Source organism: Amblyomma mixtum, chromosome 3 (assembly GCF_055824585.1).
Source record: "Amblyomma mixtum isolate Tamu chromosome 3, ASM5582458v1, whole genome shotgun sequence".
NCBI classification, from domain to species: domain Eukaryota; kingdom Metazoa; phylum Arthropoda; class Arachnida; order Ixodida; family Ixodidae; genus Amblyomma; species Amblyomma mixtum.
The window spans coordinates 295,051,703-295,072,666 of NC_143014.1; the positions used below are offsets into that span (position 1 = coordinate 295,051,703).

Sequence of the window (20,964 nt, forward strand, 5' to 3'; positions counted from 1 at the left end):
AATGGTGTGGCAAAATCACAAAATGTGGTGGACACAAGATTGTAAGGATGCAAAAAAGCAACAAAATAAAGCCTGGGGTATTTTTCGCCAGTACCCCACACAAGAGAACCTCGTAAATTTTAAAAAGGCAAGAGCTAAAGCTCGGTACATCCGTCATAGTGCCGAGAAAGCATCATGGCAGAGTTATGTCTCATCTATAAACAGTCAAATCACATTTTAAAAAAAATGTGGGAAGAGGTAAGAATATAAATGGCAGCTTCTCACCATTCACAATTTCGTTTTTGACAACACCTGGTACGCAAACAAGTATAGGGGAACAGGCCGATATACTAGGGGAGCACTTCTTTGCAGTTTATAGTTCGTCACATTATACCTGGCCATTTCTAAAATACAAAAATATAGCCGAAAAGCAAAGACTTCCAATAAGTAGAGGTACTAAAAAACAATACAATAGATTAATTACCCTCCAGGAAATCAATAGAGTGCTGTTTGCCGGCAAAAAAAACTGCTCCAGGACCTGTCCAAGTACACCGTGAAATGCTGGCCATTCTTTCCCAGCTTGCCGTAGAGGCAATTTTAAGATTCTTTAACAAAGTTTGGGTATCAGGAAAAATGCCCGTAAATAGGAAAAAAAGCCAATATTGTACCATTTCTTAAACCTGACAAGCCGCCAACCTCTTATAGCAGTTAGACCCATAGCCCTGACCAGTTGTCTCGCCAAATACTTTGAAAGTGTCCTGAATATAAGATTAACCTTTGTCCTTCAATCTTGCGAACTTCTTGGCAGCCATCAGTGCGAATTTAAAAAGGGATGCTCCACTATAGATCACCCAGTTCGTCTTGAAGATACTGTCTGAGAAGCTTTTGTTCATAAACAACACTGTCTTGCTGTATTTTTTGATTTAGAGAAGGCATATGGCACAACCTGGAGGTTCGTGATTCTTCAAGACCTTGCCGAGCTTGGCATCCGAGGCAGAATGTTGAACTGTCTAAAAGACTTCTTATCTTACTGTTCATTCCATGTGCACCTTGGTACAACCCTTTCCAAGGAATTTCATTCAGGAGAATTGGGTAACTCAGGAGTGTATCTTGAGCACAACACTGTTTGTTGTAAAAATGAACTCTCTTAGTAAAATAATCCCAAGGTCCATTATGTATTCAGTTTATGTAGGCTACCTTCAGATAGCTTGCACATCCTCCAACTTATCAACATGTGAAAGACAAATACAATTAACAGTAAATAAACTGGCAACATGGACAGACAGAAATGTTTTCCAGTTTCCTCCAGAGAAATCTAGCCATTCTTTTTTCACTCTTTCATTCTTTTTTCACTGTATGCGAGGCATACAGGCAGATCCCACCCTACACCTGAATGAAATAGTTACCCGTTAAAAATGAACATAAATTTCTTGGCATAAAATTTGACAGAAATCTCACTTTCCTGCCTCGCATCCCGTTTTTACTTGCATAATAGGAGCACTTTTTTGTTTTCAGAAAATCCGGCTCATAGTTCGGGGGGGGGGGGGGGGGCCTATTACGCGATGTACAAGTACTGAAAATTTTTCGACTTTAAAACTGAGCATACCACATAAACACACATGTGTAATGGCTGCGCCCAAACTTTCCACTGCCCACATGGGACTAACCTTTGAAACGCAGGCGTTGTGGCTTCCGCGATCAGCTCTGGCTGCGAGTAACAGTGTGCTTGATCGCGGAGGCCACGCATGCACACACGAGCTTCCAGGTACTGCCCACAGATGGTGCCAGAGGCTGCGGGCCATCGTCGTCATCGTCAACTTTTTCCTCTGCCGCGAGCTCCCGTTATCCTTGTCGGCATCAGTATCACCAGCTCCAGCTTTTTGGGGCTGTAAGGGCACGGGAGTTGTGGTAGTGTGTTAGTTCACCGTAGTTGTGGCTTTCGTGTGCAGCCACTGAGCATTGCAGTCTTAGCATGATGGGCAAGCACTTTAATAGCTACACGGCTGGGAGTTTGCTGTCAGACACGACAAGCATGCGGCGGGCCGGAAATTCGACGTGGCCGAGAAGTGCAGCAGTTGCTACTGCAGCGTGCCTAATTTTTCGCATGTGACTCCAAGTGCCGAGGTTTTTGTGGGCTGAAGTCGGGAAGGTTTCCGGTTGGAGACGAAGCTTTAGAAACAGACGTGTAAAGTGAGCATTCCTGAAGACTGTGTGTGGAATTCGGCATGTGTGGCTGGTCCATGCGATGTTGTTGCACGTGCTGTGGGTCCACAGCAGCTGCGATGGCAGCCACACTAGTAAGGACTGGTAGTCAGCTCAGCAAAAACTTTGTTAAAATAAGCTTGGGTTGTGGAATGTGCGTGCATGTTTTTTTTTTTTTCTCCTGAGATGGAGGAGGCAGGAGGGCGTCGACTTGCAATCGTGTAATACAGTATTGATAACAGTTGCAAGTTTGGGGTGTGTCTATTATGTGCCGAAATAAAAAAATCAGATTTTTTGCGACCAAACTGGGGGTGTGCCTAATATGCAAGTGCGCCTATTATGCGAGTAAATATGGTAAACGGTTTGAAATAGAGAGCTTCTCGATCCCTGACCATACTCAAAGTGCTGTCGAAAAAACACTGAGGTGCCGACAGGACATGTCTGTTACAAATTTACTGCTCTGTAGTATGCTCTACCCTGGATTATGGATGCATAGTATACGGCCTACTTGTGTGGGGAACAACAACACTTACTAATATAGCAAAATTATTTGCGCTGCAAAAAAGGGCTATCCGAGCTGTATTCAACCTTACACTCAGCCAAGACGCAGGGGAGGTTTTTAGAAAACAAGTTACTTAAAATACAAACAATGTATGACAAAAAACTGGATATACATAAAGAATCAAATAAAATACAGTAAAGAAACGTTTCAGAACACATATCTGCACTGCCTGGACTATATAACTTCCGAACAGCTAATTTCCATGTTTCATAGTCCCGTACAAATTATGGCCACCAAATGTTGACATTTATGATACCGCGAGTTCTAAATGCTTACGCCCCGCTACTTTCTATGGCAATGGAAAAACGAAGGGACCAAAGCTGTAAAAGAGCCGTGCATGATATGCTACTTTCGTGACAGTGCTGTATAAGTAAACACCGTTGTATTTTTTTGGTATCAAATTTGTATATTACTGCCAATTTAATTTTAACCTGCGTTTTTTTCTGTTCGAAGTCGGTTGCTGTCAAATGCTTTGAATGTTTGTTTTAATTTGTTGTTTGTTTTTGTATAGGAGGGCAGGCCCTAGTCAGGTGTTGTTTAACGCCTTTTGCCTGGTCGTCCTTGGTTTACGTATGCATTGTAAACCAAAAATAAACCAATAAAAAAAAGAGATAAAACGCACAGTTTTTTTTTTTATTCATGAGGGTAGTTTAATGCACTGATGTGCTGCAGTGACCAAAGCGTGGACAAATTTATGACAGTTGAGGCATTCTCAAAACACATTGGTGATATAGTTTTGACATTTTTATGTTAGCATGCATTCTTGCTGTAACCTGGTAAATACGACTTTCTGCACTTTAAACCGCTTTCTATATTGTGTAGTACATTGTGTAGTACATTAATCATTTACAGAATAGTCAGCGTGTCCGTTTTTGTGCTTATTGTCTGTTGAAATGTAAACAGTTCTAAATTCAGCTGTTTCTTAAGCAGATTTGTGTACTATTGTGAAAGAAGCAGCTCTTGAATTGGTGTGGAGAAAGCAGACAAATGCAGTGCTGCGCTCTTGCTTGTACATGGGCAGCCTTTTCCGTCTTTCATTGTCATCTTGCCTAAATCTGTTAGTTTAGACTGTTTTTAGGCTTGCAGATTGATAGGCTTGGATGTTCCTTTTGCAGTTTTTGAAAGGGCTACATGCTGCACGGAGACAGAGCTTTCGCCAAGATGCTCTACCGATGCTACCTGCCTATCCTCTGGCGTGGTCTCAAGGTGGGCGCTCTTTGCATCTGTGGTTGACTGAAGGTTAGGCATAGTAGTTACATACACCATTTTACGAGGAGCGGGCAGGGGAGGGAAAAGTACTCTCTAACACGTGCGCTGCGCGACACCCCACTGTTGCCGTCCTCCCCTGTCGTCCTCCACAATCCAGCGGCGGAGCAATGCCCGGCTGCGTAGCCACCGGTCAAGCGCGTGTTTGCGTCTGTACAACAAAAGTAGCAATGTTGTAACGGAACGCCAACATCCTCTAGACATCACTGTTTTATTGCTGGTTGCGGAAATAGTCGACGAAAGTAGGAAAAAAAAAAATTGCCGCCAGTATGTACGCTCACCATGTTATGCGAAGGTCTCAGCGCGTCTGCGATGTCTACTTCTTCACCGCTTTCCCGCAGGTCCCGAGTTTGCATTGGCAGTGGACGTAGTTGGTGAACAAAAATACCTGCACCAATAAAAAGCTTAAGCGTCAGCGCACTTCGTGAATGAAATGCAGACAGAAACAAACCCACTGCCTGTGCTTAATATTTGGGGCGGAACGAAGCGCAGCACCTGGTTTACCAAACTATATACTCTGTGCATAATTTTAAGAGATCAAGTTTTTGAATGGCCTTGGCAAAGCTGTTTTAATTCAGCAGGGCACGATGCAAGGACTTCACAAATTTGGTCACAACTTCGTTTCACCACCCCACATGATCGCCAGTGTCGGGAATGTGTGGGCATCGCAACCTGAAAAAAAAAACAATAATAAATAAACCTGTTGTTAGTACGAAAATACTAATTTAAATTGCACGACATGGCATGAATGGAAGCGGCGACACAAACTTTGACCCAACTGCAAAGTGAGAAAAAATGCATCTACGGCAACGTAAGAAGAAAAAACACACGGCATGCACAGGATGGTAAACTCTGCCATGTATTGTAATAAATTATTTGACTGAAATCACATAGAATGCACTGTAAAAAGTTCACACTATGCATAACCATGCCAGAGATACAACAAACGCATCGACTTGAGCAATGCTACCCGATTGAGATTGGAATTCTCAACACAGGTGCAGTGATTCGGCCTGTCAGTAAGGGTTAATAGCGTTCCATTACCTTACCAACCTATCAGACCATGCAATTGCATATTTTCTGGTGTTTGTGAACCAGTGAGCACTGGCTGGAGCAGAGTAGGCGAATTGCTTTCAGTGGACTGGCTTGTATTTCTCGGTATGAACAGCCTTATGCGAACGGCATATGAGGGACCGAAATTCAGTTTCATCTTGCCTATCTCCGCAAAAAAGCATTGCACCGATCAGACGTGGATTCGTTTTGGTCACGTACTCCCTGTTGTTTCCAAAATGTTCAATTTGTGAACTGGGTACTCTGTCGCAAACTCTGCACCTAAATTTTCACCCTCGTCATGTCCAAGCATGGAGGCAATGAAAGCGTTCGGGAGAAACTGTGTTCCATGAAGAACTATATATTCGATTGCTCTCCGCTATCTTGAGTTTCAACGCATTTTTCTTTAGTTTTTCCAACATGCAACACTATGCCACGTTTGCACTACAGGCAACCGGCGACAAAAACTACATGCATGAACTGCGAGCATGGCACTTACCGATGCTGATCGCTCTGTCGAAGAATGGCCGCCTGCTCTCGGTTTGTTGTTGCAGGCGCTAATGGCTTAGCACACATGAGGATGAACACGAGGCGAACCCTCAGGCACAATTTCTAGGTTTGACAAAAATGAAACAGGTGAATGACACTTCCAGAGATCACACACTGCTTCGTCTGCAGCCCACGGGCTGCAAAGTATCAGCCCACGATGGCGTCGATGGTAGGCGGCGCTCGAGTGAAAGAAACGTGGTGGCGCACAGGTATTGAAACTAAAACCGTGTATAGTGCTACAAGAGGTACAGAATTGCGGGTCTGGAATATGCAGTGCATTATGAGGAGCTTTGCTCCTGATGGCTAAAAACAACTTTCTGGAGCCTATCTGTTATGACAGACTCTCAATCTAGATAAAATTCACTTTCATGGCACTTGTCAGCGTTGTAGTGTTGTGAAGCACAGGTTTGCTTCTGGACCAGTATGGTATTGCTGTACCATTCACTATGTTCACTGGGCAGAAGTGAAGGCATTTTATGCCTTCTTGTTCATATGAAAAATTTAGAAGTGAGAACTTGCCGCTGTCTAGAAATCAATTTTGTTGGTTGGGCTGTCCAGTTTTCGTAGGAACAGTGCCTGGGAAAGAACGGCTAAGCATTTTCTTATTTTTGCATTTCCCATTGTTTAGCTGCCTGCACCTTCAGAAAGTTTTAATTATGTACTGTCAGTTGCTGTGCACAAATGTGGCCAGACCATCATCACTTCAGTAGTTATAGAGCGCTTTCTCCTGGTGGCTCTAGTCTTGTTTGGCAACATGGATTGCTCTGCATTGTTGAGGTGAACAGCAGGTGAGCATGGAGCTGCAATATCCTGCGCTGGGAGTTCAGCATAAGACATTTAAGTGCAGGCTGTTTGTCTGTAGATATGATTGAGCGTATGATTAGCAACTTTAGCCCATGGGTAAATGGTTCAAAACTACTGAAAGGTATCGTTTGTGGCACTTATTCTCCATTTAGCTACACAGTGCAATGGATAAGCAATGCTCTGTGATATAAACAATGTTTTGGACGGCTTGTTCAGACTGGTTACTGTTCTTTTTACTTGCAGTTGCTCATAAATATTCTCTCGGGAGTTTCGTCTTCCCACTGTCTGTCCCGCTCCCAGCAGGAGTACATCTTTTGTTTAGATATATATAAAAGGCTGTCACAGAGTTCTGCATCAGGGTGGTCAACTCTTGGGCCCATATTCGAACTTCGATCTTTTTAGGGAATTTAAACATTTTTTCATTGGTTGAAGCAGCAGAACCAGTCGTGGCTCTCAGTTGCAATGAAAAATGCAGGGATGCAGTTGCACTGGCGGCTACTCAATCTCAGTAGTTCCTTGCAGCACTACAGATAGGTTAGTGCAATGTGGTTCGTACCTCGGGATGGCCTCCGAAGTTGTTTCTTTCTCCAGCAACGTGCGGAATAAGATGCAGCCGGTTACTGCCAGACAAGATAGACGATTTTATTTACATAGCAGGTTATCAGAAGTCTCTCTCCCTAAAAAAAAAAGCACACTGAAGCCACATTTTATACATTTTCAATTCCCCAGGTACCTATCTGGGGAAACTTGGTTGTTCGAACATCGCCAATCACATTCCTTGACGAAACCCGCCCCCAAAAGGGCGGAACATCACCCTCTCGCCGATCCTCCCACTGTGACAAAAAGGCGGGACATTCACACTCTCGCCGGTCCTCCCACGCACAGGTGGTCGATTTGTGTATTTTGTTCACCCATCATTCCGTGGAATTAGGAGTCCTTTGGCGGCAACTAAGGTGATATACACATTCTCACTGTCAAGTCGGAGCCGTTCCACAGCGTGATGGACTCCCTTTCGTTGTCGGTCCGCTGTCGGTTTTGAGCGAACTTGAGAATCCAAACAGACGCGTTTCCACCGACAGCCGATTTGGGGCCTCCGTCCCCTGGTTGCGCCGCCCCGCTTCCCCCCGCAGCAGCCGCCGATAACAGCTGCCGCAAAGGTTATCCAGCAGTGTCTCTTGGCCGTGAAGGAGGGGGCGACGGCCGTTTCTCGACCTCGAAGGAGAGGGTAAGGAGCCACCGGCGGGCGCACATGTGCGCGACCAAAACACTTCCCAGAACGGGACACCGCAAGCAAACGCGTACACAAATACACACACACTCAGCTTGCTGGAACCGGCCGTTATTCACGTAACCCAGACCCGCTGGCGCCAACTGTCGTCGCGTCAAGCCCAACACCTCCCCGCCAAACTGTGCGGCACAGTCTTCGAACTTGCTGCACACAACAACGCCATACCTCTCGCAAACCGAGGCCGCGAAAACGGACGACGGTATCTTACTCGCTTTCGTCATTGGCGACCATACGCGACATAGCGTCGGCATTTGCGTTTAGAGACCCCTTTTTGTACTCCACTACAATGTTATACTTCTGGAGAGCCAGCGCCCACCTTGTCAGCTTCGCGCTTAGTGGCATGGTGAGAGTAAGAAATTTCAAGGGATTGTGGTCGGTAATTACCCTGATTCGTGCACCGAACAGCCACGTGTCAAGCTTTCCCAGCGCCCAAATGATGGTGTAGGCTTCTTTCTCGATTGTAGTCCATTGTGACTGGGCCGGGCCAGAATGAACTCTTTGTTCAGATCGGGTGCGCTCAACGCTGCGGCCTTTGTCAAACACTCCTTTACCTTTATAAAAGCACCCTCGGCATCCTCCTTCCATGGTATCTTCTGAGGCACGCGCTTTCCAGTCAGGTTCGTCAGTGGTAGCACCACCTTTGAATACTCCGGAACGTAATCCCGGTAATAATTTGCTAGCCCCAAAAAGCTACGCAGCTGCCTTTTTGTTTGTGGTACAGGAATTTCTTGAATGGCTCTAAGCTTTTCTGGATCTGCACCGTGTTTTCCTGACCCCACGATATGACCCAGAAACCGCACTTCCTTTTGCGCGAAATGGCACTTAGTGACATTAACTGTGAGCCCTGCGGCCGCTAGCGAAGCTAGCTACCGCAGGGGCCGCTACCCTTCCGAGGTGTTCGAGGTGCTCTTCCCATGTCTGCGCGAAGACGCACATGTCATCTATATATGCGCACGCATATTCATGATGTGGTACAAGGATCTGATTGATTATTCTTTGGTAGGTGCTTGCCGAATTTCTCAGTCCAAACGGCATAACCTTCCAAGCGTACTGTCCAGATGAGGTGACAAACGCTGTGTACTCCTGGGCTTTTTCGTCCAACGGAATCTGCCAATATCCTCTTAGCATATCGAGCAGGGTTATGTACTTTGCCTGCGCTACCTCGTAAATTAGGTCACCTGGCAGGTTCATAGGAAACGCATCAGGCTCCGTTGCTTCATTCAGCTTGCGATAGTCACAGCATAACCTGACACTGCCATCTTTCTTAGCTACGCACACCACGGGATGTGCATGGGAGCTTTCTATCGGATATATCAAACCCCACGACCTTAGCTCTGCCACCTGTCGGTCAACTTCCTTTCTTAGTGCCATGGGCACCTTGTAAGGGTACGCACGCTTCAGCTGCGCCCCATCTTTTAGCTTGATTTTGTGCACTCCCCAGCTGCAGCACCCAGGTTTATCACTGAACACCTCACCGTGCTTCCCGATTAGTTCCTTTACCTGTCTCTGCTGCAGAAGATCTAAACGGCTGAGAGTTACACGTTCCAGCTGCTCAACTGCTGTCGTTGCATCTGACCACGCGGGAAGTTCTCCAAAATCCGTGTCGCCTTCAAATACTATGCCTACTGTGTTGACCCTCGCGCTGTACGGCCTAAGCTTATTTGCATGCACTGATCGGCGCATGCCATCACTTAGCTCAATCGTATAGCTATATGGCCGCACCTTTGCCACCACTGTTACTGGACCTTTCCAGTGTGCCATTAACTTCCCATCGCCTTCTTTCTCCAGCCAAAGAACCTGGTCACCTGGAGAAAATTGTTTGTCGGTGGTCCTCAAGTTGTACCTCCCCACATAAGCCTGCTGCGTGAGCTCGCTACTTTTTGCCGCTTCCCTACTGGCTTCCTCGAGATCATTTCTCAATTTCTCGAGATAGTCTGCTGCTGGCACTGCCAATGAGTCGGGAACAACCCAGTCTCCTGACCACGTCTTTTGCAGTATAGCCAGAGGTCCGACAGGCATCCTACCATACATAAGCTCGAACGGTGATTTACCCGTGATGGCATGTGGCACCTCTCTATAAGCCCAAAGCAGGAATGGCACCATTCGATCCCACTCACGTCCATGCTCGCTTACAATGTGAAACAGCATCCTTTTAAAAGTGCCGTTTCACCGCTCTACCAGTCCATTACTTTGTGGATGATCGGGAGTGGAAAATCTGGGAGTCGCTCCCATTTTCTGCAGCATAATTTGCGTTAAATTTGATGTAAAATTTGTGCCCTGATCTGAGCATATGGTCTCTGGCACTTCCATTCTGGAAAATATCTGGGTGAGCGCGTCACAGGTAGCCTTAGCTGTTAAGGACCTCAAACAAACAACCTCAGGCCATCTAGTATGCAAATCAACTACACACAGTGCGTAGCGATGTCCCCTTGCTGATGGTGGATCCAGTGGACCGATACAATCCATGTATACCACCTGGAATGGTGCACTAGGCCTGGCCAATGCCGTTATGGGTACACGGTCCTGTGTTTTCATGGGGGCCCTGATTTGGCACTGGTGGCAGGACTGACAATGCTCCTTGACCTCCCGGCCCATGGTCGGCCAATAAAATGACATTTTTATGCGCTGCAATGTCTTTCGCTCTCCCAAATGGCCTGCCCAAGGCGAATCGTGTGCCCTCACTAGTGCTTCCTGTCGTTTATGCGATGGCAGCACCAACTGTGTGCACATGCGTCCCACTACGTGCTCCTGGTGATAGAGTAACTCATCCTGGATTATCATTCCATGTGTGCCAGCTCTAGCCTGCTTCCAAGCCTCCTGCAGCGACAAGTCATTTTCCTGAGCCTCACGGAAAACTTGCCGCGCGCTCTGCCTTTTCTCGGCTTCTTCGTCTGTTCCCGTAACCGCCAAGGACGCACCCGTCTGCTGATTTTTATTCTCTGTCATCTCCTTTTCACCGCCTTCGGTCTCTGCCTCTGAAACAACTTCGTTTACAACTGCCCTTTCTTCAAGGAGTTGTCTGTAGTCTGCGGGAGTTTGTCTGTCAGTGCACATAGCAAAGCTGGTTGTGCCTTGTCGAACGAGACAAACGGTGCACCTTCTGTTGCTCTGAGAGGCACATATGCAAGCTCAGCTCTTACTTCATCGCCGAAAGCTCCCCTCAGCTTTATTGTGGAACCAGCTGCCTCATACTTCGGCACTAGAGCTCGCCTGATAACAGTCATTTCAGTCCCGGAATCAATCACAGCATTAATGCTTTGTTCCGAACTTTTCAATGTTACTGTTTCGAGGCAATTCCTACCTACCCTCTCTGTTTCCTGCATGCCAACCTCATTCACGGGAGCTATTTCTTCCAAATGAGCATTCACTTTAGCCACCACGGCGCGGTCTCCTGGTTTTTCTTGGCCTCGTCTGCCTGCCTTATCCCCTGTCCTTTTGAGAGGGCAATCTCTAGCGAAGTGATTTGGTGACTTGCACTCAAAGCACCGTCCTTTCATTCCTCTTAATGTAGAATTCTCCCCTTGATGAGGTGTTGCACCGGCCCGCTCCTTCTGGTCCCCACTCAGCTTCTTTCGATAGCCTCCCAAATGAGCTGCTGACCCTGGTTTGCATCTGACGCTTTCGTCGAAACTCTCCGCCAGCTTGGCCACTTCGCCCGGAGAAAGGAACCTCTGATTCTCATTGACAACAATATGAGCCCGTGCCTCGGCTGCTAAGCACTCCTTCAACCTGTCTGTGACCATTAACTGCTTTAATTCTGCAAAAGTGGTAGCCTTCGAGGTTTTTGTATAGTATTCGAAATAGTTTCCCAGCCGGATTGCGAATTGGCCCCATGTCTCATCTGCTGCTTTTGCTGACCCCTCAAACATCCTTCTATATTCTGCTGCTGACAACCTCAATCCATCTAGAATACTTTGCTTCATTTTTTTATAGTCCTTTCTTTTTTCGGCTGTCAACGTAGAAAGCAAACCTCGTGCTCTTTCACTCAACTGTGGCAAGACAAGCCCGGCCCGCCACTCAGACGGGACGTCATATGAATCAAGAGCCGCCTCCGCATCCTCAAACCACCCGGGCACTAGGAGTTCCCCACTCGGCATCGGTGCTAGTACTCCTTTCAATAAGGATGCATATTTTAGGCGCCTATCCTCCTCTGACCTGTCCACAGCTAGCGCTCCGCTGTTACCTTCTTCGTGGGACTCAGCCCGCTCTTGGGCTCGCAACTTCTAGCTCTCCAGAATTAAGCGTTGCTTTTCTTTTTCTGCTTCAACAATTTTAAATCGAAGCTCCAGCATTTTCATCTGGTGATCCGATGCTGTTTCCGCCATGGCGCTACTCAGATCCCCCAACGCGTCACTGGTCACCGCCAACTCCTGCAAGCTTTCAACCCCGTCCGACTCCGCATCTGTGGTGTTAACCTCCCTGTTTCGCAAGTTATATGGCATTGTCATCAACCGCGCCCGACAGGAAACCAAGAGGCACTCGCCTGACTTCTGAAGAGTCGCTCCGCGGTGCTCTCTTCTTCCACAGGTCTGGAGGGACTCGCTTCGGCAGGCCGCTGGCTCCTCAGTGCCGTTCTCGGGTCCGCCGTCCACGCCACCAGTCTCGTCCGCCGTCCACCGCTGCTGCTCTCATTCGCCCATCGTTGGAGATCCTGTCGACTGCGCCAGATAGGTTAGTGCAATGTTGTTCGTACCTTGGGATGGCCTCCGAAGTTGTTCCTTTCTCCAGCAACGTGCGGAATAAGATGCAGCCGGTTACTGCCAGACAAGATAGACGATTTTATTTACATAGCAGGTTATCAGAAGTCTCTCTCCCTAAAAAAAAAGCACACTGAAGCCACATTTTATACATTTTCAATTCCCCAGGTACCTATCTGGGGAAACTTGGTTGTTCGAACATCGCCAATCACATTCCTTGACGAAACCCGCCCCCAAAAGGGCGGAACATCACCCTCTCGCCGATCCTCCCACCGTGACAAAAAGGCGGGACATTCACACTCTCGCCGGTCCTCCCACGCACAGGTGGTCGATTTGTGTATTTTGTTCACCCATCATTCCGTGGAATTAGGAGTCCTTTGGCGGCAACTAAGGTGATATACACATTCTCGCTGTCAAGTCGGAGCCGTTCCACAGCGTGATGGACTCCCTTTCGTTGTCGGTCCGCTGTCGGTTTTGAGCGAACTTGAGAATCCAAACAGACGCGTTTCCACCGACAGCCGATTTGGGGCCTCCGTCCCCTGGTTGCGCCGCCCCGCTTCCCCCCGCAGCAGCCGCCGATAACAGCTGCCGCAAAGGTTATCCAGCAGTGTCTCTCGGCCGTGAAGGAGGGGGCGACGGCCGTTTCTCGACCTCGAAGGAGAGGGTAAGGAGCCACCGGCGGGCGCACATGTGCGCGACCAAAACACTTCCCAGAACGGGACACCGCAAGCAAACGCGTACACAAATACACACACACTCAGCGTGCTGGAACCGGCCGTTATTCACGTAACCCAGTCCCGCTGGCGCCAACTGTCGTCGCTGCAGACGGCGCGTCGAGCCCAACAACTACCAAAGCTGTGATGATCACAGAGGTGACGTTCTGATGCTGCGGTATGCGCCAGTATAAAAAGGGCATATGGGGCATATGCTAAAAAATAGCGTGCTTCGTAGTGTACATGTGCCCAATGGCATTTCAAATCGAGCCTTACCATATGCTCGCATTACATACGCTGTTTCCCGAGTTTAGGGTGCATGGCTCTTGCGGATGCTAAAATATCGTTTTCAGAATTGCGGCCCCCTTCAAGCAAGGCCCCTCGCACTGGTCTGGTTTCATCATTGTTACTACCATTTTCAGTACGTTCACTGGCTATAAATGGGGCACCGGGCTTTCGCTTCATCTCATCTCTCCTGTAACAGTGTATGAGCTATAAATTTGAATTATTTTTTATTTATAGTGGCAGTTCTGCTGCTTCTATGCTGCACCGAAGCGCCCCTGCCGCCTGCAATCGATCCCCTGGTGCAAACGAAGCGGTGGCCTTGTGGTAGAGCATCCGCCTCACATTTGGGGGAGGTGCTGGGTTCGATCCCCGGTGCCGCCGGGTAGCCACCGGTTTTCTAATGGGTACAAGATTTCCCCTGGCCAGGTGCTCGGCTTCTCTGGGGTAAAATGCTTGGGAAAAGGGTCCTGGACCAAACCATTGCGTTGACGAGCCTGTGATTTGTTCCGCCGTCAAACAACCCTAAGTGTGCCCAGTATGGTATAAGCCCACTTGCTGCCCTTTTTTGGAGATGGAGCTGTGTGTTGCATAAGTTCTCTGTCTCTTCAGCCGGGTTCAGCTGGCGTGAGCCTGTGAAGCAAGCCAAAGGCTGGCTGAGATTGGGTTCCCAAAAGCATGGGTGAGCTCTCACCTGAGGCGACCCTATTAAAATAGGGTTAATCTGTGCTCCCAAATGGGAGTACAGTGCCTCGGGGTTGGTGGTTCTTTGGGTGTGGTGAACTGCAGCCCTAACCAGAACATTAGCAGTTTCGCTTATGTTGGGCTGGATTGACTGGTGTGCTGTTGTCGGCTGTCGACCGGAGGGTCGGCTACCTGGCCACAATCTAAGTCTGTGGCTGGGGCTGTGGAGTACTAGGTTTGCTCCCAGGGCGGCTAACACTGGGAGGGGTAGCGTCCTCCTGTAACCTGGCGGGGTGCGGGTACTGGCGATGAAGGCCCTAGGCGTAACGCAGGGAGTAGTTGCGCACTCCTGTAATCCAGTTAATGGGAGGCGACACGAATGATCATCCTGGGAAGGGTTTGTGGTGACCCTTTCCCGGGACTTAAAGCGAGAGAGTTCATATGCTGCGGCAGCCTAGGGTTAGGCTGCTGTGGCGAAGTCTCAAGCAGATTCGCTCCAGGGAAATCCCCGCTGGCCAAAGTTATCAGGGGTAGGGGCACCCCTGTGTAACCCGAGTCTTAAGACCACTCGGGAGCACTGCTTGAGTCTGTCCTCGTTCCCCCTCCGGGTAACCAGGGCCATCTCTGGGAAATGCTGAGGCCTTCGGGCATCTGAGCAGGCTAAGAGAATGAGGACGATGCGAAAGCAGAACTGCACTTGCATCCCTTGAGAGTCTGTGAGTAGTACCGTTGTGAGACCATAAGGGGTGTGGGATGAAGCCCATACTCACTCTGCCGGTATGTAGGCGGTAGGTCCTAACCTAGTGCACCATGGCCGGCGTCAAATCCAAGGCACTTAATAAAAGTTGATAGAATCTGGCTCTTGCTTGCAGCGTGGCATGAAGAGACTACCCAAAGTCAAGGGCGGCTCGGCATCTGGCAGGGGTGCACATCACGGAAGTGCACCATGGGGAGTAGCGACGCCACCTGTCCGAAGCTCGTGGGTTGGACCCACACGACCAATGGGGTGGCAGTAGTTGGCCGGTCCGCCACGCTTGATGGGAGGGCTTTCGAGCCCAAGGATGACCAAACCTAAATTGGTACAAGATCTCTGGCGTGGGGGTCCACCATGCACTTTGTACAAGAGACTTGCACTTGGGAAGGGGTCTGGCCCTGGCCTAGTCCGTGTACGGCTGGGCGGAAACTCTTTTGGCAGACCGAAAACTTCACGGCGATGGAGATGTGTGTTGCATTAGTTAGTTCTCTCTCTCTTCAGCCGGGCTCAGTTGGCGTGTAAAGTTGGCTCAGTTGGCTGTAAAGCAAGCCAAAGGCTGGCTGAGGTTGGGTAGAGATTAGGTTCCCTGTGACGCTTTGCCCACAGTGACGGGATTTGAAGGCACAGGCTCCTTTCCCAAGCAATGCAACCCTAGGATGCTGAGCACCAGGCCAGGGCATAGCTTGAGCCCATTTTGAGAAAACCGGTGGGTGCCCGACCGGCGGAGGGACGGACCCACCACCTCCCGAAGCCGAGGTGGGTGCTCTACCATGAAGCCACGGCTGTGGTGGCAGAGAAATATGCATGATGGCGCAGAGAGACTATGAACTGTACAATAAAACTGAACAATGACCCAAAATAGGAAAAGGGAAGGCAAAATACACTGTTCTGTGTGATCGAGAAAGGCCATGGCAGCAGGATCAGCAGCACCCTTCGGCCAAAGCGGTTCGAACGCGCTTCGAGCGCTCGCCCTAGTGCAACGGCCTTTCACTCATACGTGAGGAGAAAGCAAGCCCTTCCGCAGGGAAAAACTCCCACAGTACACACTGCCGCCTGCAGTTCTGACCACAGAACGCAGAACTCTCTCCCTGATCCACTGGCACACAGCAGGATCAGAAGCAGTTGTGGCCTCGTGCTTGAGTGCTCGCCTCGGCTACGGGAGGTCGGGGGTTCAATTCCCGTGGCCGCCGGTCTACCCAGCCTGTCAATCCTGTGGGAACATGGGGTCCCTCAGCCTAGCACTTGGCTCTCCAGGGGTGCACTGCGTTGGAAGGACAGACAGTGCCTCGAAATTCCCGTTGAATGCGGGCAAAAAAAAACATCGGTGAAAACCCGCCTCAAAACTCGCGCCTTGTGCCAGTTACAAAACCTACTGATGTTCGTACAACGCTCAACGTTCAAATGGGTCTCTGACTCCACTTCTCAAGGTGGGGTCAAAGACCCATTTCCCAAGCAATTCACCCTAAAGAAGCCGAGCACCAGGCAGGGGAAAGCTTGTACCCATTGTATCACCGGTGGGTACCTTGCAGCACTGGGGATCGAACCCCTCCCTTATCACTGCTGCTGATGCTGCTGTGTAATGAATGTTACAGTGTAACGAATCCCTAACGTAACGAATGCAACGAATCCGTGTAATGAATGTGTAGCGGCGGTTGACCTTGATGTAACGAACTCGCTAAGCTGACTATCTGTTAGCTTGTGCTGAGTTACGAAATCTGGCAGGAAAGTTTCACGATGATAAAGTATGAACTGACATGAGAGGAGCGCCAACGAGTGACTGCAGTTGACAACGCATCGTGCTCCAGTGCCATCGACGCACCTGCATTGCTTTCGCTTCTGGAATGTGATACCACGTGGCACTACAAGAGTTCATGCACAGCAGCAGTGAAAAATGATAGGGCATAGCAAAACTGAAACTGCTTGAGCAGTGTGCCCCATCACCACCGTGCGGTTGTCCGCATGATTCCGATGCTGATAGCTCTTGCGCGTTGGGAGTCTGACGTGGGGATGACAGAGAGCACCAGCTATGCAAGGTGAAGGGTCCGTTTCCTGGCGCAACAGTGGCGGGCACAACGAGAGAGGGAACATGAGGGAAGAAAGCTACCCTCTGAGGGAAAGCTACCCTCTCCTTCTCCTCTACCCTCTCTCTACCCCTTTCCCTCCGAGGGAACCGAGGGAAGAACTGCCACTCGTAGCAGCATTGCGCGGGCCGTAGTGAAAGGCGGCGGCTGCTGCTGCAGTTGCGCTATCCGTGCAGTCTTGAAACGTTTCTCCGCATTTATGACATCGAGTAACGCCGTTTTCTGTAGACATTTTCAAGGTGAATTGACCTGCATTTATTTCTTATTTTGATTTCTGTTGTGCTGTGTCCTTTTGACTCTTCTCGCAAAAACTACATGTAACGGAAATCTGGATGTGACAAAAATTTGACTTTTTTCGATTTTACTATAAGGAGGTTTAACTCATGAGCCAAACATTGGTACATTGGCCAGTTTGGCCTATGTAACACATCCCTTATGATAGTGGAATTCTGTAGGCCACATTGGTCCTGCAGGGCATATACAGCTTTCTATGTTTTATTGGGCAGGGCAGTTTTTTGTTGGCTCCCATTCTAACAACCAGTTGGTGCCACTAGGCTGAACTTATTGTTGTGTCTTCATTTGCATGTGCTGAAATAAATGTGCGAATGTGACAGATGGCATAAAATTGCACAAAATGCTTGCGTTTAGCATACGTAAGCATACATATGCTTATGGTATGTAGACAGCGTTCATTTATACTCTTTTCTAACGATATCTGTGTATGCCATGAGCTGACGACACGCAGACGACAAGGCATGGAGAAACATGTTTAATGAACTCTCCTGATTGGCTGAGGAGGTCTGTACCTTCCATAGTTCTGCAGGGAACTTATGAGGTGAAGTATAGCCGTAGACTACTTGCAAACAAGCGCAACATGCTCAAAAACAATATATTATACATAAACGAAATTGCCATCAAGGTAAATTGCTTCTTTAAATATAATAGTGCTTGTTAGTAAAAAGAGCCATACTTTATATTGCTGCCTTTGAGTGCAGCTGCTTCACAACTGTAGCAATGTCCAAGGAACTTTGCAAACACCGTGAACGGTTGTTTGAGGTACGTGTGTCTCAAAGGTATACATAAGTGTGTCAAACTGTTGGCATTCAAAATGCTGGCATTGTAGGCCCGTCTGCTGTGTCAGCCACCTTACAGCAAGAAATAGTTGGCAAGTCAAGTACGTTTCAGTAGTGACATGCACTTCATCATTTTCATGTCTGGTCCAGCCATACTTTGCATTGTTGCATCTGCTGCTGCAGCAAAGTGGTTGTTTGGGCATGTTGGTGAGACATGATATAAAGTTGAATCGCACAAGACAAGGACGGTGAAAGAGATGAGACAAATGAGCGCTAACTTTGAACAGTTTATTGTGAATAACAAAGCAATATATAAAGGCTAATCGTGGCCGGTATCACACATGCGGTATCACACAACATTCTCTTGTTGGCCTGAACTTCACATGTATGTATTTGTCACTGCTGGTAATGGGTAGTTCGCATAAGTTGCAGCGTACCAGGGCATTTGCAAGCAGTTGGCTGTGTTGATTCAGATGAATGCGTGAGAATTCATTGCCCACGATCATTACGATATCGCTTCTAGCACCATCAACAAACACTGGCATTCTGATATCATTGCAGTTTTTTTGCATGTGGGTCAGAGTTCACTAACAAGGCAGAAAGTGTTGAATACCACGGATTCCATGAAGCACACCTCCAAGCAATTTCTGCATTTTTTGTAATTTTTGCTAGGGGTGTGCGAATATTGTCATGTAGTGGTGTCAGTCCAGCAGTCCAGCAGGAAGGCAGCAAAAAGGGCTTCCAAAAGAAAACTTTATTGGGGCTGACCTGTGCCCTCAATGAACTGAATGATTCGGTGGCGGTGAAAGCAACAAGCATGCTCTGCGGTCGTCGAACAGAATGCCTGCTGTTTGTGGCCGCCCTCAGTTTAAAGCTGGCAAGGAGCCTTCGAGATAAAGACGTAAAAGCAACTGCAACAATCTGGAAAAATGGGGAAGCAGTTGTGCGGGACCGTGATCAGTCGAGACAAGTCTGGTTGCATCTCGCGTCACAAACAAATTGATGATGCCGGTGGCTTTGAGTGTGAACGAATAAACAGTACAAGGATGCGTGTCAATATTCAGAATTTTCAAACAGCGAATCAATTATCTTTCTATTTCATATTTGCTGAATGAATCAAATAGTGAATGTTCAAAATTATTCACAACAAATCAAATCTGTTTTCAAGGTCTCGAATAGTTTTAAAATAAGTGGCTTGGAGTTTGAATAGGGAACGCTGTAGTTCTCTTCGGCCACTGTTTCAAAAACGATCCACTCTGATGCTGCACAGAATGCTGCCATTATCTGTCTCTGTGGGAAGGTGGGTTCAGTGCTGCAACGCAATCCATTCATGTGGTGGCATTATAATGCTTGTATATATGGCCTTTAGGATTGGCCGATGCAACAGGGTTCAGCCAGGCTTAGCAAACCCTGCTTTTATATCCTGTATTGGAGGCTGTGGCTCACTCTCATTTCTGTCATGAGCTGAGATTTAGGTCTAGTTTGCTGACTGCCATCATAAGTAGTGGGAGGTCATTTAATTGTCCTGTGCATATGACATGACATTCATGGAGTTAATATACGCGCTTCGTGTTGCGTGTCCCCTAGTGGAGGTCAGTGGTATGTCTTTCGTCTTTTACAGCTTTAATTCTACGACTTACAGTGCCACCACTAGTTCTTTGCTGTTTTGCAGGAATATTCGTTTCCTGCAAATATTTGCACAAGTAATGTGTAATCACACAAATATTCAATTTTTATTATATTCGTATTCAAAGATAATGTCCCTAGTGGCACTTTTATGAGAAAGTTATGATGGTGGGGATTTGTTCCTCTCACTATTCGATTCGGTTTCAAAAAAGTGCCATTTGGACACACGTAGCTTTTATACAGTCAAACTTGGCTATAATGAAACTGTTCATAACAAAATAAAGAATACAACAAAGGGATAGCGATTCCTCTTGGGAGCCCCCGTAGAATGCTATGTATTTGATATCTTGTTTTTATATTCTTGCAGTGGGATATAACGAACCTCCGCTGAACCCCATTTGTCATTTCTTGCTGAGTATGTTAATTTGTAATGGTACCCAACACTTACGTACTGATTTGATGTGGCAAATCGCATTTCCCCCATTTTCTAACCTCCTTGCTGCACACGGCCCACAGAGTGTGCTCAGCTTCCCTAGTTCCATGTGCGGTTTAGTTTCCGTTTTCGCAGCTTGGTCGCATGGTTAAAATTGTTTGGTAGTGTGCTTGATGGTATCGAGGTCTCGCTGGTTTCACAGGACCAAGCAGTAGAAAAAGAAACTGTAAAACAGTTTCCATTGACCAGAGCCTTTGGTCTGGCATACGCATTCTCCACGAGGCATTCCTGTTGTTTTCCGCTAGACACTTTTTTTTTTTTTGGCTGCCTGTGATTTGTATTGTAGTCTTCTCACTCTCATGTGCTTTTATATTTAGTCGAAGGTGTTTAATTTATACTTCCATTTTATAACTAGGTTTCTGGTTGTATCTTTTCCGTTTGTGAAGTTTTTTACATGCACTGTACAGCCGGCCAAATCTTTAGCTGGCATGCGTGACAGCCGCGTTTTTCATGCTCCTGTAGCTTATGACGGAGCAAACTTGTGAAAATATCAAATTTAAGCACAGGCTCACTAAGCCCGTGCTTAATATTGAGCTCCCCGCAAGTTTGCTTCATCCCAAAGCGCAGGAGCACAGAAAAAGCGGCTGTCAGGCATACTAGCTAAAGATTTGGCGGGCTGTACACTACCCCCCTATGTAATACCCTCGAAAGAGGACCTTTAGGGATATCTTGAATAAAATAAATAAAATGCGAAGAAGTGTTGTCTGCGTGCTTTGTGAGCTGTGTGGTGAAGCCAACAAAAACAAGTACCATATTTGCTTGATTCTAACTCGCCCTGAATTGTAACGTACACTAGATTTTCAAGGTAAAAAATAAAATAAAAGTGCAATGACTGATTGTAGCACGCCCCGGATTTTCTAG

General features: G+C 47.7%; 1 pseudogene across 1 annotated transcript in view; it reads left to right on the plus strand.

The window, feature by feature from the left end:
• The window catches only part of LOC149355250 (condensin-2 complex subunit G2-like), a 123,796-nt pseudogene that overhangs the window by 45,277 nt on the left and 57,555 nt on the right, over positions 1-20,964 (plus strand). The window contains exon 7 of the transcript XR_016289345.1: positions 3,859-3,949. The product of XR_016289345.1 is annotated as a condensin-2 complex subunit G2-like (transcript). The remainder of the gene's footprint in view (positions 1-3,858; positions 3,950-20,964) is intronic.